This window comes from Aulonocara stuartgranti (genome assembly GCF_965226115.1).
Source record: "Aulonocara stuartgranti genome assembly, chromosome: 3".
NCBI lineage: Eukaryota > Metazoa > Chordata > Actinopteri > Cichliformes > Cichlidae > Aulonocara > Aulonocara stuartgranti.
In genome coordinates, this window is record NC_138941.1 from 42299073 (window position 1) to 42325190 (window position 26118).

The window sequence follows — 26118 nt, forward strand, 5'->3', positions numbered from 1 at the left end:
CCTAAAGGCCACCCCATCTGTCTGTCCACTTCAGGAGCATTTGCAACTCACTGATAAAAGCCGACGAGCTTTTTGAACAAGTGTGTACATATTCCTCTGCGGCGCAGAGGAGTCTTTAATGTTCCTTCTGTCTCCTATTGTGACAGCGTCTCAACTTAATTGCAGCGTGCAGGCAGCGCTTTTGGTTTTCCGCTCTGGTGCTGGCACCGTCAAAGCTCTTCAGTTTGGATCTGGTAAAGGTTTTTCTGCTGGAAATATATCGTAATTATGAGAGAAACTGGTGTGTTTTAGATTCACAAATCTTACTTGTTTGTCACACTAATGAAGTGGGGCTTTCTCTTTCATCTTTGCCAAGTGGAGAAACGGAAACAAAGCGGCACGCTGTCATCCAGTAAACCAAGAATATAAAATAGGGCTCATGTCCAAACAAACCTGCTGGATCACTCTGCTCCCTCACTAGTAATTGGTGCCGGGCTTAAGCACAGAGCAGCGGCACAGAGGGCTTTATGTAAATCCAACAACTGCAGTTTTGTAGCAGCAGCAAAACAACGTGCGCTAGCAAAGCACACGTGAACTCCTCAGGTAGGGCCAGCCTAGCCAACAGGAAGCTGCGGCCTCATCCTGTGAAGATGCTTTCTGGCTTTCGCCTCAGAACATCAAATTAATTTGGCAAAGTAGAAGGCTGTGTCTTATGTAAATGAACAGCTGAGTTGAAAAAGGCGCATTGAATTCCTTGAGCAGAATATGAATGCAGAGAGACGAGGGAGCGATACTTTGAGTGTTTTCCCCTGACACACACACACACAAAAATGCATCACGCCCCATCAGAGTGAACTGCAGGCATGTACGCAAACACTTTTTGCTCACCCAGACAAAAAAAAACAGCAACCTTTTGAGCTCTCGTGCTCCAAATTGCTTTTTTATTTTTCAGTAGGAAGCAGACTGTAGTGAGGAGGGCTGCTAAAATCAGTAGAAATGTCTTTATTGTTCATTCCCGCCCAAGGCCCGGTCTTCTCTGTTGTTTGTTAGGTGACTCAAAGGTACTTTCGCATGAAATGGATTTTCTTTTACAGAAAAAAGAGTGTTTTCACCATTTCTACATCAAAGTAGAAAGAGTGCTTTTTAGCCATGCAAGGAGAATCTTAACTGCCGGACATTCGTGAAACTTTATGCAGGTGTTTAGATGACTTTCAGTCATTCACTAAGTTTGTATGGATTTTAATTTCTTTACAAGATTTATAATCAGTTTTCCACGTTATTATCTTATCACGTTTATACCACTAAAAATCACTGCTTATCTTACAGTATTGGTTAATCTTTAATCAAACCTCGATCACCTACTTGGTCTTAAGTCAAATTTGTCTCAAGGCAAAGGTCAAATTAATGATTTTATAAGCAATCGTGGTGAGATACTGTATCATCAACATGGTCTTTTTTTTTTAAATGCCTCTTTTGACCCAGACATACATTAACTGTGTACCTAGATATAAGAAATCATGTAGAGTTAGAAGTTGACAATGTTTATTTACTGTCACATCAGTTAGCTCTGACTGAATCCAGCTTCAAGATGCAGTGAAAACGCCTGAAATATGTACTTGTTGTTTTCATAATGAAGAAACCCTAAAAAGTTGCAGCAAACAAGAAAAAAAAATTGTTATTGGCACTGGCTCCCAGCTGAATCAGACTTTTTGCTGCCCTCATGTCCACAAATGAATGAATGTCAGTAAGTTTGCGAGACTAATTTCAGTCTTCACAGTCTGAAATCTCATCATACAGGAGCACTTTTTTTCTACTGCTGAGTTAATGAGTGACTATTCCTGACAAAGTACTATAGTTTATAAAATAAGCAGCAATGGAATTAGGCGAGCTATAATGCCATCAATCATTATTATCATTAAGCGTGCTGCTGGTAACTTAGCAGATCTGTTGGTTTGGGGAATTGTACATGTATTTAGCACGTCCCACCCAATACTTCATGCGGTCAGTGAAAAATTGCAAGCGTGTAACCCACAGTGCCAGATTTTAAAAGTTTAAGTAGCGCTTGTATCACAACCCATAGATAAGAATTGCTGCCTTTGGACAATTTTCTACTTTAGTGTCAGCTTTGTGGTAAAACATAAGCACTCAAAGAAAGAGCCTGTCTGAGTGTGATAAAAAAAAAAAGCCCAGAAGCGATCACAGCTAATGCAATGATTGCAACAAAATCTGTCATTAAGCTGTTTGTTTGACATAATGGCAGTTCATGAAACAGAGCAATCCACCTTAAAAGTTTCCAGAAGCCTTTCAGTAAATTTCCCCCCTATATTTGATTCAGTCTGACATTAGTTTATGTTGTTACTTGACTAATGTGTGGAAACTTGCCACCATAACTGTGGTTACACAACTACAGAAAAATGTAAATAAGTGTAAAGACAAAGATAGGAAGTTAAATGACAGGAAATGCACAAGGAAAGGTAATTACCAAAATAAAACAAGAAGCCAAAAAAAGTAAAGAAAAAGTTGTGGAAACAGAAGAACGGAACAAAATAAATATCGACACCCAACAGAAAGCCACATACATTATTATACGTGTATAGAAAGTTACTCTTTATGATTCTGTATGAAGGCTTTTGCTAAACCGTATGTATATATCAATACAATAAACATAGTTTTAAGACATTTTACAATTTTTGTACTATAATCAGAAATAAGATGGACTAATATTATCATGAGGGGGGTCTTTATTAAGAACCTGAAACTGTGTAGCTGCTGCAGTGTCTCTTTGGCCAGCACCACTGTGGTTTTCCTGGTGTCACGTGTTCATGTGAAGCAGAGAGAGCTTACCGGCAATGACTGAAACTCACAGTGTGGTGTTCACAGTGGTCTCTTCACGTATGTGCACGCCATGAAGTTGAACGTCTTTTAATTTAATTTTTTTTCTTGTTTACTTCAAGGAAAATGATCTCTCTGTAAACACACTGCTGATGAAACAAAAAAAGTTTTGATGTTTCCTGTTTAAAGCGTAGCAACACAAACTGTGTGTAACACCTCCCGCATCTATGCTACTGACGATCAGCCACTGATGTTACTTCTCTGTAGATTAACATCTTTATGAGTTGTGAGCGACATTGTTTTCACATGTAATCACAAAAAACATCTGAGCTTCAGTTTCATACTTTTAAATAAATCCAGTGTTTAGGTTACTTGTGTCGGACCTCGCATATCTTTCTCTTGTAAGAAAATAAAATCAGAAAAAAAAAAAAAGTTTAAGTAGTGCTGAACAAATAATGAGCTCACTGTTTGTTGAGGTGCTTTGTCTACAAAACTGTACTAACTGCACAGCAGAACGATTAAAAACAAGAGCAACATTACACAGACCAGCTCCGGTCTTGTAATTGGATACCATTACCCCATAAGCTGAACCCTCACCCCTGCATAACACAGGCTAATGAGCCAATAATCCAACATTCAAGCAGCAAAAGGAAAGATCAATGCATACTAGATCTACATTACGTTGTTATTGTAGTGAAAATCCCTGCATGCAATTAAAAGACGTCGGAGAAGGCGCCATCCTTATTCATACCCAATTATAACCAGGTCAAACGGCCTTAATTGGGTGTCTAGCTTGTTGATTATTTGTGAAGAAGGCGGATCGCACAGTTTATCATACTGATAGAAAAGAGGTCTCTGGTTAATTTTGGTTGTGTCTGCGGTGATAATTGAGAAATTAAAAAGCAAATAAACCATGATATTACCGTCAGTGTTGCGGGATTACTTGTGGAATAATTAGTGAGAGGAACGGACAGAAAGGATGTCCAGTTCTGATAAAACCTGGCAAACAGAAGCTCATCACCAAGGACTGATGAGGAAGGTTAATCCAAGGCAAAGACAGAATGAGAGACATTCAACAACATGTTATTTTTCATATAAAAGTGGTAAAAACTACATCTGTGGCTCATATGTAATCTGGCACTTATGCGAAACCCCGCCTAATGCACATTTTTTGACATGCATGCTAGAATGAGAGGCAGCAGGTATCCTGACAGATCTGGACTAAATGTCAAATCATCACAGTAACTGTAGCAAATATAATGATTACTATGGTTACGAAGCTAACAATGAGTCTAGTACAGACAGCTCTGTTTTTAAAAAAAAGTACTTAAAGAAAAAAACTGCCATCAGCACTGGAATTATAATGCTTCATTGCATGTGCTACACAGTCGTTTACAACCCATTTTCTATAATAGTTTGGACGCTGTGTAAAAGTGTAAATTAAAAAAACAGAAAACAATGATTTGCAAATCTCTTTTGTTCACCACCGAACATATGAAACACAATAAACTGAGAAAACGCACCACCTAAGGAAAACCTTTAGCTAATTTTGAATGTGATGGCAGCAACACATTTACCACTGCGTAGCATCCCCCTCCTCTTTTTGTAAAAAAGAGTCTGGATGACACTGAATCCATTTTTTCCCAAACGCATTTAAAATTTTGATTGGTCTGACCACTGAGCAGTTTTGCACTTTGTTTCCATACATTTTAAAGGATTTTTTGCTCAGAAAAGACACAAGTGTCTCTGGATCGTCTGCCCGTATGACGTCTCTCTACATGATAGAGCTTTAACCTGCAGACAGTGATTTCAAATTGTTCCACAATCTGTAGATAGCGTTTTTTTTGTTTGCTCGTTTTTCTTCTTTTTGTGTGTGTGTGTGTGTGTGTGGGGGGGGGGGGGGGGTGTGTGCAAATTGCAAAAAAAGAGAGTATGAACAGAGCGTCTTAAAAAGGAAGTCATGTTACTGAACTGTTGCTGATTAGTTGCAAAACGTTCCTCCAGCTGTTTAAGTTTCTTTGAACTTTCTTGACCTGTTGCTGCCGTCAGAAATCAGCTCATATTTTGTGTGAAATGGAAAAATGTCTAAGTTCAAACATTTGACGTGTTTTCTGTGTTCTGCTGTGAGATTTGCACATCAGTGCATTCTGTTTTTATTTACACTTTACTGATGTTTTACTGATGAAAATACATTGAGTCGCATTTTATATTTAACACATTTTTAGAAACTTGATTCAAACTAGGAGTACAGTAGAGATAACTGATGTGTGCATAATAATGTAATAGAGGTCTAAATGGTAAACGGCCTTTATTTGTATAGTGGTTTACTAGTCCCTAAGGACCCCAAAGCGCTTTACACATGCAGTCATCCACCCATTCACACACACATTCACACACTGGTGATGGCGAGCTACATTGTAGCCTCAGCCACCCTGGGGCGCACTGACAGGATAGATGTAAACAGGATAGATGTAAACAGGATAGAAAGTCTTCTATGGAGTTCTTCCAACTCTATGAGGCATCATATTGCTTAGGAAAGTATAAATATATTTAATTCCTTTTTTCCAAATGACTAAAGGTGGTTCACATTCAACATTATCGTAAAGGATCAAAATTAGCAGAGCAGAAAAATTTTTATACCACACATTCTGTCGTCGAAGTCTGACATCTGCCTGACACACAAGTTAACTCAACACCGCCCTGTCTGTGTGATACAAGCTACTTCTGCTTGGAGCCACTACCCTGAAGCAGAGATAAGGAGCAGGTTACACAGGTAAACCACTTCACCTGCTTACTTTCAAACTGAGTGTTCTCAGACCCAGGATTTTTACGTTCTGGAAATCTAATCCTTTTTTGGTTTTGAGAAATTACTTACATTTGATCTGCGTGGGTCCTCTACAGAAACTCCAGCTTACTCCAGCAGTCCAAGTACATGCGCCTAGTATGGTTCGACTAACAGGGGAATCTAAAATGCTCATGGGTGTTAATGTGAGTGCGAATGGTTGTGTGTCACTCTGTGTCAAAGGAGCTCTGTGGTTAGCACTGAGACATCCTGTGCATTGCCTCTTGCCCTATGACAGCTGGGATAGGCTCCACCAACCCAACCCCTCAACCAGAAACAGAAATGAAGAAAATGGATCGATGGATAGATTTACATTAAAATATGATTTACTATTATATCCTTTGAAATGTAGCATTTGTCTTTGTTAAGTATTGTTTTTTAAAATTCTTTAATATTCTTCTGATGCTTTGTATAAGCTCCTTTATCTTCTTAAATTGAATTTTAACTTTTGCAGACTTCTTTTTATTGTCTTTAGCTGTGTTAACTCCCCACCTGTTAACTCTCACCCTTATAGGTCACATATATATTGTCTCCGTCTTCCTTTATGTTGTAATCTGCATGGTGTCCTCATAGAGGAGTATACCCTATATTAGTACTCTTTGTTTTTTCTTACTCTGGATTCCTTGTGCTGAAGTTTTTGTATTCGTTGATTTTTCCCTCTGTTTATCGCTCGACTTTGTAGTTTATAAGTTATCGCCATTAAAAAAGTCATTAATGTTTCATTCCTGTGCCCTGCGTCCTGCATTTGGTTATACAAATTAACCCACCCAATTTAATAGTTCCTTCTGGAGCCTCGTAAGACTTTCACATCACAGTTTTTGCATATGAAGCAAACCCTGCCCGACAATGATAAACAAACAAACTTTGATGTGAAAAATTGCAAAAAGTGCAATAACTCATTTCAGATCACTTGCTGCTGGATCATAACATGTGCCCATAATGGGCAGCGTGCCACGGAGGTGCTCTGCTGTGATTTTGACTGATGACCTATTGTTGTCATTTACACTCTTATTTCTGCACTTCTGACTAATTGCCGGACCAACAATAGGGAGTCTTATTCTACTCTCAGCTCCAACTGTCACCTCCAGACTGGAGTAAAGCAGCATCGGAATGATGAATTCCAAATTTTGAATTCTGCACAGAGTGTCAGTCCAGCTTCGCACGGGGCAGTGCCTGCAGATAACCGGCCGCTCTGAACCGAGAGCTGCTGTTTGAATAATTAACCACAATGGAACAATAAACAGGCTGTTCCCACAAGCTTTCCTTACTCTGAAAATGTCAAAAGCAGATGGCACGCCGCCTGCGGCAAAACTTTGGTGTGGAGAGAAGCAAGAATGTACCGTAGAGGGGGGGAAACAAGCGAGGCAACATAATAAAAAAAAAAAACCCTTCTTATTTTTTTTTGAACAGAGGGGGAAGAACAACTGACCCAGGCTTCTTAGCTAATACTGATATAGAGATGCAAGTGTCCTTTGTCATACCGTGCCGAGGTGAGTCTTTTTATTAGTGCATCGCCACAGGCGAACATAAAGGCAACGATGGCAGAAACAAAACAGGAGAAAAAGCCGAGATATTCAGCACGCAGATGATCACACAGATGAGATCCAAATGGAGAAAAAGTGTTGAGCGGAGAGAAAATATGCAAACACAAAGTCATTGAAAAGACAAAGGCAAGTTGCAGGGCTGATGGAGGAGGATAAAAGTACGAGTCGAACAAAGTCCTTGTGGTTTGACTTTGTCCTCCCAGTTTCACGGGAAAGCAGAGGAGCTTTCTCGTGAGATGAACGCTTGGTCTGTCTTCCCACTTTCAGCGAAACGAAGGAAGAGGGAAACAATAGCAGTACAGTCAGGGCCTAATAAACTCATGGTGTTCAGGTCATGAATGATTACATAAAAAATGTCAGTACTTTCCTGTTCCATTATTCTCAGGGTTGTGCTTTGGGTTTTCCTTTCCTGTTGAAGTAGCTCACATGTACAGTAGCTGCAATGGTCTGTTCACACCAAATGCAAATTTAAGTTTCAGGGGAGCACAGTTACGGCCAAAATTCAAACGCAAATGTGAATCGTCACAAATTTGCACTGGGAGACAGCGTTTACAAGAATTGGTAGGATTGCAACTTTAAAAATTGAGGACAAGCTCTGTGTGATTCCACCTTGATAAGGCGAGCCGTGTCGTAGGATTTGGACTTGGTGTTATTGGTATTTGGGCAATAATGTATTCTGTAATTTTGTTTGTACACCACCACAGTGGGTTTTAAATCAAGCAATCAATATGTGATTAAAGAGCGGACTTTCAGCTTTAATTCAAGGGGTCTAACTTGCATTATCTCTTCTCTGCAGACAAGTTGGCGTCTTTCACATAAGCTTCAGGTGACCAAGGCTTTGCATCTGTTTGGACCAAAGCCACACCAATTTTTCCAACAAACCTCCAGCAAGCACTTACAATCAGTCGGTGGTTGCCAAACGGTTGCTATGATCGAAGCCATAATTAGCTAGCATAGCTTTTTTCCAAAATTTGCTAAAACTGCCAAATAAGATCAAAGCGCATCAAACACAAGTGACAATTCTTAAAATATGCTTCTTTCATATTTAAAACCAAAATGTATGTCCTCGTTGTTGTGTACTTTCTGTCCTCCCTGTGCCACTGCGTAGCATCAGTGCATAAGTATTAGCCTCAAAAGACCCCTGTAATATTTGAGGTACTGACACCTGAATTAGATTCTTTTCCTTCAAATTGTTGCTCCAGTGAAAAAACAATATCCACACGAACATAAAAAAACTTTCACCTTTTTCTTTGAAGTTTTATTTCCACAGCACCTGAACAGATTGCATCAGCTCTTGCAAGAAAAAAAAAAAACATGTGAGGCTCTAACCGCTGGGCCAGACACTGCCATTATACAGAGTAGTGATGCAGACAGAGTCCCACAGAGAGGAAGAGGAATATCAGGAGGAGGGAGGCCAGACGGGACAGGCGAGGCGGCAGTAACAGAGATCGCCCTCCCGCCGCTGAGAGAAGCTGTGTAAGACCGTAATCAGATTTCACACATCGCTCGAGCATCTCAACCAAACACCCCGACTCTGCGGCAGTCAGGTGGCTGAACTGATGTGTGTTACAGGACAAGTAAAAGAAAAGCAGGGTGTTGAGTCATTCTACAGAAATACTGATATTATATTTTATTGAATTTCCACAACCATTTATTTGCTCTAACAATGAAAATATTCGAAGAAAATTGAAAGAAGTTTAGCGATGTAATCCTTCACCTTTAGGTGTAACAAAATTGAATGTATGTAAAATAACTATCGAATGACACACTTTATTTGATGTAACAAAAAAACAAACACATGGTAACACCAGCGACTCAATGAACCATCAGGGGACATATATGGCACTCAATGTAAATGTACCTGCCATTTATAATGATGCACGTGAGGATTTGCGTAAAATATTCAGTTTTTATGTAAAAGAACTGTAAATGAACGTCACTAGTGTTACCAGCAGCAACTGAGTAATGACTCTGGTCTTAGCCATAAGGAAGCTAACAGCAATAACTGTCATGAAGCAAGTGTCATGAAAAAAAATGGACCCAGGACTCACAGACAAACCAGTAACTGGAAAATGAATTAGGTTGAGTGAATAAGTCCATAAACACAGGGGGCAAAATCCAAACTCTTAAACAGAAGCACAGGGATCCCAAACAGAGACTTTTTCCAAGTGTCTTTGTCCAAGGGAAGTGGCCAAAATAGCATGACATCGAGCCTAACACGCCTAACGAGACAAACGCTGACAAGATACAAGGGAACGCGAGGGAAGCAGTCGAAACTGAAACACAGGAAACTAAAAATACACTGCAGCTCTAACCACCATAGGTTTACTTCCAAAAGGTTTCAACCTTAAAACTGAAGTAATGATCTGATCAAGCACATAAACCAGGAAATACACAAAAAAGACATGAAACTTGAACAGAAATGAAGCAAAAGGGCTCACTGCTCAGATAAGATACTGTTTTACTGTAACACAGGTGTTATTGTTAGAATGACATATTGGGGTTTTTTACTTTAATATTTTTGTACAGACCAGGGACAGAAAACGTTCCACTGAAAGCTGCTGACAAAGTGTGTTTGCATTCGTTTTTGAGGTTATTAGCTGTGCACAGTTTGTGCATGTGTGCATATCCATTTTGCTTACACACCTGTATTTACAGTCTTCCTGTATTTGTGTGTCTGTGCTCTTGCAGAGGATATTTTCAGAAGCTGAGGACAAAAGTCTGACTTTTGACTGGAGTTTGAGTTTCAGAAGTCAGAGAAGACGAACACGAAGTGTCACAGTAATGTGGTGCTGACATTTTCAGTGGGGCAAGGTGGTAAAACATGTGTGCAGCTGCTTAAAGGAAGGTTTTCGTTTTTCTATACCTTATTATAAAGATTGTGTCACACGAGATCCATTCACATGACAAAAGCAGTCTCGTGAGCCTCAGGGCATAAACGAAGCAACTTGTCAGGCAGACTGAAACTAACTTGAACTGTTTGTGAGAACCTATAGCACAGGTGTAGGGGTGGCCCCAGACTGACAGCCTGTAAACCCTCAGGCTGTCCTATACATTTATTTTTTTAATGTTTGCTTTCAAATAAGTTAAGCTGTATTTGCAAGCTCGATCATATGAACGGTTCAGGTATCTGATACCATGCTCCTAATCGAATTGCATGACTGCCCCCAAAACACACATACACCAAACAAAATCACAATAAAACACACTATTTGTGCTGCATGTCTGCACTCCTTCCTGCTGAAGAATAATAAGATGGTATTACTTCTTTAGTCAATTAAAAACTATATTAACAAAAACTAGTTATTATTATTAGTGGTGGATTTTTCAAACTGTTCCTTTATGAAACTAAACAATAAACCCACCTCAGTACACATAAAACTGGATTTCTGAAAAATTGTGTTCATAAAATAACCAAAGTAAAAATTATTATTCTGCAGAAAAATGCTTTCTCGATTAATTTTACTGCTGCAAATGTTAAAGACTGAGCTCATTTTAAATGCTTTATGTTCTGTTTTATGTCCAGAATCATATTCTATAAATCCCGTTTGTAGTGGCTGCGCTGTGAGGAGCACACATCTGTAAAAAAAAAACAGCTGTTTTTGTGATTCATCTGAATTTAAAAAATATATATATTCAAATCTAATCATAATGCAGTGACATGATAACTCTTCAATATTTACAGAAGGATAAAAAAAATAATGAAAAATAAAGTTGGATGTTGGCAAACCAGCTGGTTAAAGGTATTAAGATCAGTCAACCTTAAGAACCAAACAATTTTTCATATTCTTCTTATCTGAAAGTGCTGCTGAGCCTGCAGCTGGTCAACTTCTTTTTTAACTATATGAGACCTGTTATGTATGTATGTAGACATTAATAGATTAAAACAAAAACACTTGGTGACAAGTGTTTTTGTTTTAATCTATAGAAATAACTATAAACAAATACAAACTGATAGCTCAGTAAGGTGTAACTGTTCAAACACACATTGTTTTACTTATAGGCGCACAGTTTGTGTTCGCAGGCATGCATGTGTGCATATCCATTTTACTGCTTTCACACCTCTATTTACAGTCTTCCTGTGCCATGCTTACTATCTGTGCAGTGGATATGTCATTCATTTTGTGTATAATGTGAGTTTGTGTCATCCTAAAGTACTTCTCTTTTCTCTTCCTGTATCCCTGCCACTCTCTACAGAAGGAAACTATTGAAAAGGGGAGGGAGTGTGTCCTCAGGGCACTACCTTTTTACCTGAATGAAGACCCAAGCATCCTCTTCAAAGAATAATTGGTTGGTAATTTTAGTTTAGTTTTTTATCTGTATTAAACCAAATTTTGAATAACTAATGTTGTTGCATGTTCTAATGTTGTTGTTGTTGTAATTTGCATGGAACCTGTTTAAATGTTTTGGGGAATCTTCTTGTATACCCAAACTATGTATATTTATTGTTGAATCTGTAGTCTAAAATAGTGGCGCACTGGGGTGCATGTTCCTAATATTGTGTTTACTTCATTAAAGGGTAGCTTTGGCCCTTTTTTTTTTCTTTTTTCTTTTTTTTTTAAAAACTGGACACCATTTTTCTATGTTTTTGTGTCTAAGCTACAGCTGTTCAGAGGGAGCTGGAACAAATTACCCATGCTATCTTTACCATCGAAAGAGCTGATTCCAGCACTCCTCCAGCCGATGTGGGTATAACCATCTACCATGTGTCCTGCATGACCTGGAAGACCTGGCCTCTGCATGTGCACTCTTAATGGGTGGGATATATGCACTGAATCTCAGTTAACCTCGAGACTGAAAGCTTTCTTTGAAGTACTTCAGAAGCTCTTCCTTCATCTGTATGTCAGCAGACTCTTGACCAAGGTACAGTTGCTCAAGAATAAACTGAATGAATAAGCCAACCCTTAATTTGGATGATGAATGTTCTGTCAGATGGACAGAAGTTTTTCGGAGGCTGAATGGGAATAAAATGGTAATTTGTAAATGACAGATAAAGGGAAAATTACATTTAAGAGAAATTTAGAACATTTTGAAAAGTTTGTAAACTACTACAATTTGAGAGATTTTACTCTTGTGGGGGGTCAGTAAGAGACAATCAAAAGTATTGAGATTTAAAAGATTTAATTGAGAGATGATACTGCACCAGAAATGTTGAAGGGTGGTGTGTATATTAGCGTTCAAGGCATATTGTTATGAGGTGGAAATATGTTCATATTCAGTTTGTGTTACATTGTGTGCATTGTAAAGGTAATTGCAATACATACTAAGAATAAGGGTAAGTTAGGAATGCAGGATGAATGTATATTTTGCGGACTTTTAAAGGCAAACAATTGTTTCCATGTTAAAATGTTTACAACTCGAGTTTTTTTGCCCAAACACTGGTAAAATAAATGTTGACAGTGGCAAGTGTTAAATGGTTACTGCTGTGCTGTTGCAAAAAAACTGAACACTGACAAGCTGTTTTATTGTTAGACCATAATGTTGGCATGTTTTATTAAAGTTTTATTTGGGATAGTGATATAATTTCTTTGATTGCTAATATCAGTGGACTATTTATTATTATTATTATTATTATTATTATTATTATTACATTAATTTTTTTTTAAATTGTGGCTGTTGAGGTGGACACTTCACTTTGCATTGTTAAAGGAAAGCACTTCATTGGCATTGTGTTACTGGACTGACCCTAAGCAATCATTGCAAATAGCAACTTTGCTATCCATTTTAGACACTAAAAGAAAAAACACTCCACAGACCTTACTAGCATCACATGTGCATAACTCAAGTGTCATCTTATCAATGTGTTATGTGGTCTTCAATGTTTGTTTGTTTTTTCTTCTATTTCTGGCAGATACAGACATTTAATTTAAAGTCTTGATGTTGCATCTGTCTACATACTGTTAATTACTAACCCTAATGAGCTGTCGTGTTTTGTTTCGGACCGGTTTTACACAAATGCTCACTGAATGTGTTGGCAATAAAAGAAATTTTAAAAAATAAGTTGGATGTACTTAATTCATTTGTGTGAAACCTGTTGACAAAATAGATTTATGTAAAACTAATTAGTAAAGCACAAGGTGGCTGAAAATATAATATTTGAATTAATCTAACTTAAATTTAACATTTTACTGCCACAAATAAGAAATGTGTTGAAGTAACTAATCTAAACTATCTAACCTGTAAATATATAATCTATGTTCATACAACATAACTTGATTTAGTTAGTCTTAAATATGTCTTGTTAATCTTAAGTAGTTTTTTTTTAATTAGATGAACTAAAGATTTTTGCTTTAAACTAACATAATGCAATTTCATGGAACCTGTTGACAAAATAATTTTAATTAAAGCCAACGTTTCATTTTTTTGAGTGTATGTGTATCACATAGTGTCACAGTAATGTAGTGCTGATATTTTCAGTGGGGCAAGGTGGTAAAATATGGGGTGTGCAGCTGATGGCGACGCTTAAAGGAAAGTTTTCGTTTTTCTAACTTGAACTGTTTGTGAGAACACAGGTGTAGGGGGTGGCCCCAGACTGACAGCCTGCAAACACTCAAGCTGTCTTTGGTCATATTGAAACCTGCTTGCAAAATAAAATGAGCAGGTGTGCCACAGAAGTTAGAGAGCCTGAGCAGCTACCCTCAGAAAAAATGAATAAACTTTTCTGTTGGTGATCGGATCGAATAGTTAGACGTCTATTATTGATATATACTGAGGTGTAAAGGTCGCCAGATCTTCTTATCTTCTTATCTTTATGGGGGAAAGAGTTGAAGCAGGACTAAAGCTTAACTTTTGAGGAAAGGTTGAGTTTTAGAAGTCAAAGAAGACAAACATCAAGTGTGATTTTTGTTTGTTAATTCCTTATTATACAAACTGGGTAAGATGAGATCCAGTAACACAACATATGCAGTCTGTCATCAAAAAAATCACTCAGCATGTAAACAGTCATCGGGCTAACTGAAATATGGTATTATGAATAGAGATGGACCGATCCGATATTAAGTATCGGTCCGATACTCAATTCAATTCAATTTTATTTATATAGCGCCAAATCACAATAAAAGGCGCCTCAAGGCGCCTCATAGATACTGATCTAAATTACTGGATCGGATATCGGAGAGAAATAAAAAATGTAATCCGATCCATTAAATATCACGACAGCACCTCACAAAACTTGCGACATGGCGTAACTCGGCTCATAACCCTAGCGCGTCGGAGCAGTATGCATCACGTGATAGAGCGGCTGTGGCGTGTGAGACCTGCTGTCTGGTTCAGCATTTGTGGCCTCACTACCAAACTGTCATTTCATCTCCGACAAAGTTATCCCAGAGAAGTAAAGCAGGTGTGTAAGTACATCTCTGAATGTTTGTAAAGCATTCCCGTGTTAAGCTTAACAACCGATATATGGAGCGACTGCCTCTTCTCTCTCTCTCCCTCTCCTGCTGCTACTTCAATCATGAAACTGATCAATGATCAGCTGATCGGCTTTTCTGTCGCGAGTCTGTCTCTCTTGTTTGTTTTTGGCCCACTTCGCGCCAGAAAGAGAAAACCAGCAGCTGAACAACAGCAGCACGTTTAAGCTTGATAAGCTGTTGTTTGAATGTATTTAATATTACTTTCTACACCAGGATCATTTTCTGCGTAGCTGACGGCTGGTAACTGTGCAGGGGCGGATCTAGCAAAGTTTAGCCAGGGGGGCCGATAGGGCATGAACAGGGAAAGAGGGCACAAAGACATACTTTTCTTTCTTATTCTCATTTAAAATGTCGAGCTTTTAATAAATAATTATCTGAATCTTACACCCAAATTTTAATCTGATGTAAAAAGTATAGAAGTCCATTACTGTATATAGTAACTGTTAAGTCTAATATACCCTAGTAAGCTATAGTACTTTTTCCTTTGTGAAGGTACCATCTGTGCTGGTGGCTGATGGTTCCCTATTTTTTTTTTTTTTTTTGGCTGGGAGCTTGCAGCCCTATTAATTAGGTTGCTTACTCTTTAAAATACCAGAATAAGAAGGATGGAGCAGGTTTAAGTTCATTAGATTGATCAGTATTGCTGAACTATGAAATATTTTGGGTGCAGTATATTTTTGCATACAGGTATAACAGAATAGCTTTAGTGTTTGTTTGTTTTTTTAAACTTGAATTTGAACTTATACAAAATGCAGCAAGATATTAAAAAAACAGTTTTAATTAAAAAACACACTATATCGGATTCATATCGGTATCGGCCGATATCCAAATTTATGATATCGGTATCGGACATAAAAAAAGTGGTATCGTGCCATCTCTAATTATGAACTAACTTGAAAGTCAGCGATTTCAAAATGTTATGTTGAGTGATAACCTAAGGTGGTGGCACCAGGTTGAAAGACAGCCCGCAGGTCCATCCATATACATTTTTACAGCCATAGGTTTAAGCATAAGTTTTGTTACATATGCAAGCTGATCATATGAAAGGATGGGCAGCTGACGCTTTGCTGCTAATCCACTTTGTTTAAACTTGAACTGATTTATCACTCTTTAAGGGTATTTGTTAGAAGTTATGGAAAACATTTCATTATGTGAACTGTCCTCACATTGCTGGAAGCACAGCTGTGTGAGTGTTGTGCTCTCGGAGATCGTGCTGTTAGGACTCAGCCAGCTTCTCTGTAAAAGCCTAATAATGGTTCGAATCCACTTAACGGCTACCCTGAGGTACCCCTGAGCAAGGTACCGTCCCTACACACTGCTCCCCGGGCGCCTGCTTAGTGGGCTGCCCACTGCTTCACTGAGTGAATGGGTCAAATGCAGAGAAAGACAAGTAATTTCCCCATGGGGATCAATAAAGTATCCATTATTATTATTATTATTATTATTATTATTATTATTATTATTATTATTATTATTATTATTATAACAGAGGCCCTCCGGCCAGAAAACGGATTAATTAAGGGTCCACACCAGAATCCCCAAGGGGCGGGCAGCCCTGTGCATTGTAACTCCACGTAATGCACACACCAGCGCACAGATGCTGCTGCGAATAAATAAGGCACATGCACACACACAGGTAAGCAGACCTCATGATTAAAAACCCAAACACACAGGTAAAAGGAGTCAAAGTGTGTAAGAGCCCGCCTCTAACCTGACACCGGCAGCCTCCGGAAGAAACATCGTTAGCACTTCACGGAGGCTTTTACTTGCCTGCCTGGGCAGCTCAGCACACTCATTAAGTTCCTCCTCTTTATTAGACCAAACATATTGTTTCAGGATGAAAGAGGTGCAAGGCAGGTGGTAAAAATAAGACGAGAATAGTCTAAAGAAAACAGAAAAAAACTGTCTTTATTCCCCCTGTGGTTCTTAATCAAAAAGAACGAGAAATTTAAACAAATATTCGAATTTCAATAATTCAAGCTGCACAATAAAATAGTTTCCTCGGGTAAAATAAACAGCACAACACAGTGAGAAATAAATCCGCTGAAAAAAATAATTGTTTGCACTGACATCAGCTGAAAATGGATTATCATCATCAAACTATTACAGTGTTCAGCAATAAATAGCCGTGTGTTTGTCAGCACTGCTCGGCCCTCGGAGGTGTCCTCTATTGATCCGTGTGCCTCATCTTGCTCCTTGTAGCCTAATGAATAAGAGGTAATAGGATCCAGTCTATTGAAAAGAAGCTCTCTTTTTTTTTTTCAAACTGAGCCAAAGTGAAATATATTGTAAGTCCCTCAACACACGCTGCGATACTTCTTTAGTTCGTGGCATCGGGAGTTCTCTGTGATGAAGCTCTTCGCTAGTGTGGAAAAGCGATATTCAGTTTCGAGTATCTGTTTTCTGGCTGAAGTCGAGCCAGTGATTCTATAGATAACATATCGAATGGCCTGCCGGAGTTAATAGCCACCACAGTGTGCTCTCACCGGCCATTATCATTGTTCTTATGCTCTGTTTTATGTGGCTTTATGGGCACTTTAAGCTTCCCGTTTCATCCAAGGTCATGGGAACCGAGCTATTTGGAGGGCAACGACAGGATGTAAGTACACCGCCCAGCTTTTTCAATCAGAATTGCCATCAAGGGCCAGAGTACCCAAACCCACTGTATCTAACCTTGTTTCACTTCAGGTGGGCTGAAGTTCCACAGAAATCAATTTCAAAACAAAATAAAGGTAAAGCCTGTTATGAGTTTGTGCCAGCAGCTCACATTCATCCCACTGGCAGAAATAATCTGATTATGGCAAAACCTCTAATCTGATCATCTTGATTAGAATTAGAAGTTTCATCATAACCTGGTAGATTCAACCAGTTACAGCTATGTTTGGTGTTGGTTTGTTGGGAAAAAATATACTATTTAGTAGCTCGTCGTTTGCTTTTCAATCACCTGAGCACCTCACTTTATTTTTGGAAAGTATGCTAAAACATCCATTTTTACTGAGCAGATGTTACATCCATGTTTGTTTGTTGCTAATTAAGGTTATGCAATGTAAAAAATGAAAGGTCAAGAAGAGTTACTAAAGGTGCAATGGTGTTTCCAAGATTAAGGATGAACTTATAACTGCATAATCCACAGTTGTGCTTCTGCCCTTTGCGATCACGTGGCATGAATGTTGAATGAGAGCCATGAATACAGTGATGTGAAAAAGGACGTTTTCTCAGGACTCTTTGCTGCCCTGCTTCTATAGAAATAAAGAGGGTAAGTAGAAGCCATGTGCTGTGAATCAAATGCACTTGATTGACTGATCATCAATAAGTGTGAGCACCTCTATAAAAGCAAGAAGTCCACTCTTGGAAAGATTGCTGATATGGAGACTTTTCGCAAGAGTGGACGACCCAGCAAATTGACCCCGAGGTCAGATTCGTGCAATGCTCAAAGAAACTGCTAAAAGCCCAAGAGCTGCATGTCAAACTCTACAGGGCTCAGCTGTTTGGAAGAACTGCAGGAGAAAGCCTCTTCTCTCAAAGAAAATCCCAGCAGCTCAGATTAGGTTTGCAAAGTTGCATTTGAACAAAACCAGAAAAACTCTGGAACAATGTCCTTTGGACAAGGGCGCAAAGTGGAGATGTCGGACCATGATGCACTGCACCACATTTGGAGAAAACCAAACACAGCATATCAGCACAAAAACCTCATAACAACTATCAGTGCGGTGGTGGAGGGGTGATGATTTCGGCAGTCATTGAGTGAACCATGAACTCCTCTCTATACCAAAGTATTCTAGAGCAGCGGTCCCCGAGGTCCGGTACCGGTCCGTGAGTCGTTTGGTACCGGGCCGCGAGAGTTGAGGCTCAGGTGTGAAATGTATGGTTTTCAGGGTTTTTATCGGTTTTCAGCGTTATTTTGTTATCGTTTTTATCGTTAGCTCGGTTTTCCTGGGTCTTTTCACGTGTGTTATGAATAAATCTTCTTTATTTCGGTATCGGTACTAGTTTTATTTTGTTGTATTTATCTGTGACACCTTAAAGGCCGGTCCGAGAAAATTGTCGGGCATAAACCGGTCCGTGGCGCAAAAAAGGTTGGAGACCACTGCTCTAGAGAATCTGTCCTACAGCTAAACTTCACTCAAATTGGGTCTTGCAGCAAGACCACACAGGAGAACCACACACCGATGCAATATGTCAGCACACTTTACCGCTGCTCCATTGAAAGTGTGCTGACATATTGCATCGGTGTGTGGTTCTCCAGCTGCACCACAGCACACAGAAAGGCACTCCAGAGGGTCATCAACATGGCCCAAAAAATCATTGGACATCCTCTTCCCTCCCTGAAGGACCTGTACAGCACTCGCTGTCTCAAGAGGGCACGCAGCATCCTACGGGACTGCACACACCCAGGACACCGGGTGTTTAAGCTGCTGCCATCTGGCAGGAGGTTCAGGCTGCTGAGGTCCCGAACAAATAGACTCAAGGACAGCTTTTACAACAGGGCAATAGCCCTGATCAATGCAAATAGCTGACCTGACTGGATACCTCCCTGGACTTTTTTAGGGGGGAGGTAACAATGTTTAAAACAATAACAATAATATTTATATTTATAACAAGGTGCAATAATAATTAATGTGCAATAATAACAGTGTGCAATACACATACACTTATTCTTCTTTTTTATACTAAGTTAATATACTGTGTTGTGTTGTTTGTTACGTTGTGATGTGTCATATCGTGTTGTGTTGTGTTATATGTAGTGCCGACGTAGGACAGTTTTTCCAATTTCATTGTACTACTGTACTATGTATGACTGTGCAATGACAATAAAGAGTTATCTTATCTTATCTATCTTATCTTAAGACACATAACCTCCCGACCAGGTTATGTTTTCAGTACAAGTTACCATGGTGATGTTAGCCAAATAAAATGAGAGCCACCTTCATGACGCCGACAAACTTTAAACTCAGATTACCTCACAAACCCTTGATTCTTGCTTCATTGTGCACTCATCAATCTTATCAGATAATAACACGTACAACAGATAGCTCTCAATTACCATCAGTCACTATTCATTACAATAATAAAACAGACACCAAAGGAACTGAACACACTGACAAGTCAGAGATTACAGTAGCATGAGGGAGACCTACACAGCGCTATGCAACATTAGAAGTTTTAATGTTGTGGCTGATTGGTGTTGCACCATGTGATCACTGCAATTAGCTGAGAGAGCATCAGCAGCTGCTAGATGAGGGGTTTGTGCCTCTCAGGGTAGTTAAACTGGAAACCACCCCAAATTATTCCTACTCGAGGATGGTTGTCATTATAATAACATTGATTTCATTTATATTCTCACACAGAATCATTGTAATGATAACTGTAATAAACACAATTAGATATCAGTCAAAATATAGGACAGGGCTCTTTGATCAGAAAGAAAGCCTGATCATCACTGTATTTTGAAATTTAAAATATTTGTGTTATTTGGGTAAATTGATGAAAATCTGCATATTTCTAAGTTAACCTCATGGTGTCCCCTGCACCGTATACGCTCTGACTGAATAGCGCAACAAAGAAAGCTTAAATGTTGTTATTACCCCAGTCAGATTAGTCATGGTGCTATTCATAGTACTGAGAAAAAAACAACCTCAGGCTCTGGTTCACTCAAACACTTTCCAAAAGTCTAAAGAGCAGAGAGTGTCTGAATGGAAAAAAAATTCAAGGTCAGGACTTTGGAAAAGGGAGGACTCTGCTACGTAGAAGTTTGCCCGACAATAACAACAGCACCCAGACCAAGATGCTCTCTGTATTAATAATGAATAATGCATTTTCGTGTTGTGCGGAACAGCAGGGCCATCGAGATACAGGACTTTGCTCCCATAATCTTTCTGCCCAGACCGTTTTAATCCAGGGTCTGCTGGTATCTGGCTATCGGACATCTACAAGTAGATGAAAGCGTTCGTACCAAGGGCAGCTCCCTGGAGCCGGGCCCAAACCCCGACAAAAACCCTCGCCCATCTGTCTTCATCTGGCATCAGCAGCCAGAACCACACATGACAGGGAACCGGGATAAAAGCCTGTCTCGTTTTGTGACAAGCAATAAAGAGCGCTCTAGCATTCATTTTTCATTGTGAAGTCTTTGCTCTCTAACAATTATACAACAAATTACTGATGTCTCTTCTTCTTCATCTAGCAGGCTCCCCCAAGGAATCAATCACAACCAGGGATATCAATGATATGCGGCACCACGGGGGGGTGACAAGAGGGCATTTTCAACTCTACACCCTCCATTTTTGTATCCAGTAAAGCCTCTAATCTGAAATAAGGTGCATGCCTGCACATCAAAATCTATTTGCTCCTGAGCCACAATGAGGAGAAAATGTACCTTTGCACTAATGCATCAAAGTGGCTGAAAGTTGGCCAGTTTTCAATGTTTGTTTGTGCGTGTCTGTGTGCGCATGCATGCTTCTGCAAGGAGGGTTGCTCAAGGCCAGCATCAACCTAACAGGGGATCAAGTGGATGCTGTCTGCGTGAGAGAATACATGTCTGTGTGTGTGTGTGTGTGTGTGTGTGTGTGTGTGTGTGTGTGTCAGCTGGCCAGGGTCAAACCAAGAGGTTTGTTAACATGGAGCATTAATCTCGCTCAGGCCAACATCCACACATCGCTAAATCAGCGCAAGCACACACACTCCCTCAGTTCTCCGCGGTGAGCCGAGATGCCCACAAGTAAATTTTTAATCACATGCGCTCTAATCACTCAGGCTCACAGTCGGTCTTAAACCACAGTCATGACCTCCGCTTACGCACATTAAGAAGACCTGAGTGAGCACCGCATCCTCCTGCACCCCTGAAACCTGCGTGCCCGTAAAGCCCTTCCCTGTCAATACCAACTGCACAGAGAAGAAAAAAAAGACAACGCTCACCATCTGTCCTCCTGTATGATTTTCTCTGCCCCTTTTTTTTCTCTGTGTGTGCAAGTGTGTGAGCTCTGCGATGCTTAACTGTCCCCTTCCTTCAAAGCTTTGCTGATACTGTTGCATTTTCTGAAAACCCCACTCACCCTAAAATCACCATCTGGCTCCTTTTCACCTCTCCCCATCACCAGAATGTCATCTTTGTTGGCTTGACGGGGTACATGCAGGCATTTCTGTCACTCAGAGTTAAATTTGAATAAAAAATAACTGCATTATACTGTATGCAGACACTCCACGTCCTACTTCTCCAGGTTATTTTCCTCCCTTTCTTTTAGAAATTCCTATCTCACACAAATGGAGGAATTTATGCTACATACCAGCATGTCTGACTCTTTCCGCCTCCCGGGAACCAGTAAACAAAGACTTCTCCTTTTCTGGCTCGGGGCCTAAGAACGACCATTTTCAGGGACACTGTGCAGCAGCCAGACACAGAGCAGTATATCATAGTCTGCTACAGTATAAATAAACTCCTTTCTCAGAGCCTTTAAAGGGCACCCTCCATCTAAAAAGACTTTTGTGATGAGCTTTAACACAGCCGTGCAGTGAATCTTAGTCAGCGCACTTTATCTTCGCGTTTTTTTGTAGAGGGCCGGTGTGGCCCGCGCGTTAGTGTGTGAGCGTTTATTCATAAGTGTGTCGCTGTTCTATCCCTCCCTGCCCCCTCCATCAACACCACCTCGCCTCACCTCCATTGTTATTCCCTGCATCGCTGTTCTCCCAACAGAGTGCACATTCATCACTCGGTCTTGTGCCTTTCTTGTGGGCACACCAGAGAGAAGAAAAAAGAAAGAAAGAAAGTCAGGAACCTTTTTAGGTCCGTGCTTGTAAATGACCTGCCGCGAGATGGGGTTTATTAAGTCACCTCGCCTCCTTTCTCACTAACCTACTTCCCAAAGACAGACGAGGAGGCGAGAGACAGACGGACAGAGGGGAGGCAGGTAGACGCACGGATCAAAAAGGAGCAGCAGTGGACCGGCATGAGGATTGATGAGATTTCTCAGTATTTTACGTGGGCCGTCCATCCACCTGCTGTCAAAGCCGCTTAAAAAGACACAAAACCCCAGAAAATGTGGGAATTATTTCTGTTTTGTGAGACATTTACAAAGGAGTCCCATGGTTATTTGCTTTACTTGATGGGGAAAAGGGGGGAAACACCATTCTAGCTTCCTGGAGTATTTGATGGCTTTAAAATGTCTTGTTTTGTCTGACCAAAAGTCAGAAACAAGCACCAAATAAAAAAAATGGTGTGGGGGCAAATTCTTATTTTGACAAGCTGGAGCCTGCAAATGTTTTTTTTTTCCCATTTTAAGCTTACTAAATGACTTGAATTATTCATTAGATGTGACAGCTATTTCACTGAGTGACTGAGCTGAAATAGGGACACCTCCTCTGATACTCTTCATGTTTATTTTAAATCTTTTTTATTCTATTCCCACACCCAAGTAAATGATTTCTGCAGGGACTGACTTGCTTTGAGTGTGGCCCATAATTTTCTGTCAGCTGTCAGATTAATGAAGTACCCCATTAACATGTAACCAAAGTACATTTTGTGTGTGTGTGTGTGTGTGTGTGTGTGTGTGTGTGTAAAGAGCCACTTCAAGAACCAACAGTGACAACAATGCGCATTTCCTTCCAACAAGGCAAATACAAACCTCTGTAAGTGATGCAGCAGACTGAAAAAACTTCAGCCAACAACAAACTAATCAACTAATGGAACAGAAGCAAATCTGTGTTACGGAAAATATTGAACAGGCTCCAGCAACAGCTGGAATCATTCTGCCATCATGCTAGATTCAATAAAGGTATAAATAGTCTGTCATTAACAGTTGCCCTCCTCTCCTCCGGGTGTACGAAGGAGTTCACACTGATAATCCCGCGCGGTTAATCTCCGCGTGACGTTTAATTAATTTCCCGGCACAGGTGTTGACACTCTCTTAATCTGACTGAACAGGAGAAATCAATCATCCCGACAAGCTTTGAGGCGCTGGCAGAGAAGATCGCGATAAATACACCGATTCCATCTCGGTGTATAGCTGGTTTTAGGCTAATGTGTCCGACAGTGTCTGAGCTCGGACAGGACGCGCTATCGTGCAGTTCTCCAAAATCCTGACTGCACGTCGCTGGCAGCGGATGACGAAAGCATCTGCCCAATGTCGACCAGTCAACAAGCAGACCGGTTTTCCAGGTTAAAGCTGGGTTTATGGTCCAGCGCAGCTAGCGCTGTTCGCACCGCTGAGTGCAGTAAGCTCTGTTGCCAGATGGAGGCAATGCACAAAGTATGCAGTACAACAGGTCTGTTTTACTGTGCTTGTGCTTTTCCTGGTCTGTCAGCCGGCCGAGGAGAAAAGGGGTATTATACAAATATATATATACAAATATATATACAAATCATTTACAGCTTTGGTTTTTGCCTTTTTGCAAGTATTCCATATGATTTGACTAAAATAAAGACCTCTGTGGAAAAAGAAGGTTTCCATGTCCAGTTCATGCAAATACATGTTGTAGTTATCTTCATATGACGATGCAAAATACTGGCACCTGTGTGTCCACTGACATGAAATCACAAGCTGATATTTTCCTCCTAAAACCACAAAGAAACTCATCAGACTTGAGATGAGCAGGAAACATCAACACCTGCTACCTGTCACCAGTTTATTACACAGTTTAACACAGCTTCCCGCTTAACTGGCACATTAATTTGCTCGAACAAAAAGCTGAATGTGAAAATATTTGTCATCAACATAGTTCGCGTTGCTATTTGAAGATACTATCAGCACCTATATGCACATGTATACACTTAAGACGATGTTAATTCCTTTTTTCCGCCAGGTCTGTGATCTAATCTATTCAAAAAATGGACAAATCTGCAACATCTGGAGAGAGTAAAATGTAAGCAAATCTAACCAGTTGAAAAAAAAAATCTGTTAACCTGGAAAAACGGGTTAGAGCAGCGACTGAGTTTAGCGGGAACGCGATAACCGGGAGGGAAAAAAGAAAAGAAAACTTCAAAAGGTTAAAAACGGCATGAAAAGCACGGACGGTGGTTACCGTGTCCACTCTTCATTGCTTTTAACACTCAGCTTCACTTCAGCTCTTTGTATGTGAGAACTTCGTTCTTCTCCGCCGCTGGATCGACAACAGCACCAGCACGCCTGGATAGCTTTGAGGGGTCGTGCCGGAGTGAAATCACTCCGCGGCTCATTTCCAAATGATACACATGTTGGCTCTGAACACCTTTTTTTTTTTTTTTTTTTTTTTTTTTGAGGAAAACGTGTCAGCGCGGGGGGGTGGCCATAAATCCGCTTTTGGCGCAGCTATCGGTGCGTAATTGTCCCCACAGAGGAGCGGTGAGGATCACAGAGAGAGAAAAACGGAACATTGGCACAATAGAAACAAACATGATCGTCTACAAATGTCCGCTTGTGACACATCGACCCCCCTTTTTCCCTTTTAAACAGCACATCAGACACGTCCACTGCTGCGCTACTACGGGGATTAACGCCGCCATGTAAGGATAGGGATGCTGCTATTACACCGTTACCGACCTTTGTTATCTCCGGAGCTGTGATGTGATGTGACGGTGGTAGCGGTGATTTCTCCCCTCAGGCGGACTGCGTGTCCCGGCCAGCCGGCTGCCTCCTGTCCCCTCTCCTCCTTCTTTCTTCTTTTTCCGTTATTTTATTTTAAATTTATTTGTTCGGTTTATTGGAGGACCTCCCGCTCCTCCTGCTCGCCTTCACTCTTGGCTCTCTTCGGCACTGTTTGGGGCTTGTTCAGGTGAAGCAGTCAGTGAGGCTGCAGATCTGCTGTCTGTCAAGAGGATGGTCCTCGCGAGCGACTCCTCGTGCTACATAACGAGAGGCGTTTGCCTCTCTCTCTCTCCCCTCTCTCTCTCTCTCTCTGCGCGTGTGTTCGTGACGCGCGGAGAACGCTGTGCGGCGGCTCGCGCGCTCACAGCAAGCACATATGGTCTTCACACACGCCACGAGCACATTAACGCGCATGGACAATCCTAACGGAAAGTCGTTCGACCGTGACGAGAAAATTATTGTAATACTTATGTTACGTTTCCCCGAATATTGTATCTCCAGCTCCGGGCGCTCCGTTAACCCCGCGCTCTCTGTTGTAAAGTTGCTTCTTGCCGTTCACTGTGAAAAGCTTTTGTGATGCCACGCAGGCTGATTTAAATTTGAAGTGGGGCTTCACAGAGAGCTCGTATGTAAATCTACAGTCAACAGGGGTGCATTTAGTGATTCACGGGCCTTAGGCAACCCCAGGAACGGGGCCTCCCTCATCTATTATTCACAGCATTTTCATAACAAAGGGGTGTTTAGTATGACTGAGGTTACTAATTGCAATGAATGCAAGCATTTAGTAGATTTATTTTTCATTATTTCAACACTTATCCCCCCCCCCACACACACACACACACACACACACGCACACACACACCCCTCGGTGAATTACCGTTCCCATCCAACCCTCTCAAAATGAGCTGAGTCATATATTTTGTTTTAGCATGTCTAATGGAGACATTCCAAAACAC

General features: G+C 40.5%; 1 protein-coding gene across 1 annotated transcript in view; it reads right to left on the minus strand.

Moving 5' to 3' along the window:
* Window positions 1–25611, minus strand: part of gal3st3 (galactose-3-O-sulfotransferase 3) — a 46698-nt gene extending 21087 nt beyond the window's left edge. Inside the window, 1 exon segment of the mRNA XM_082525999.1 lies at window positions 24621–25611. The gene's annotated coding sequence lies outside the window, so the exon portion shown is untranslated.
* Window positions 25612–26118: the final 507 nt, after the last annotated feature.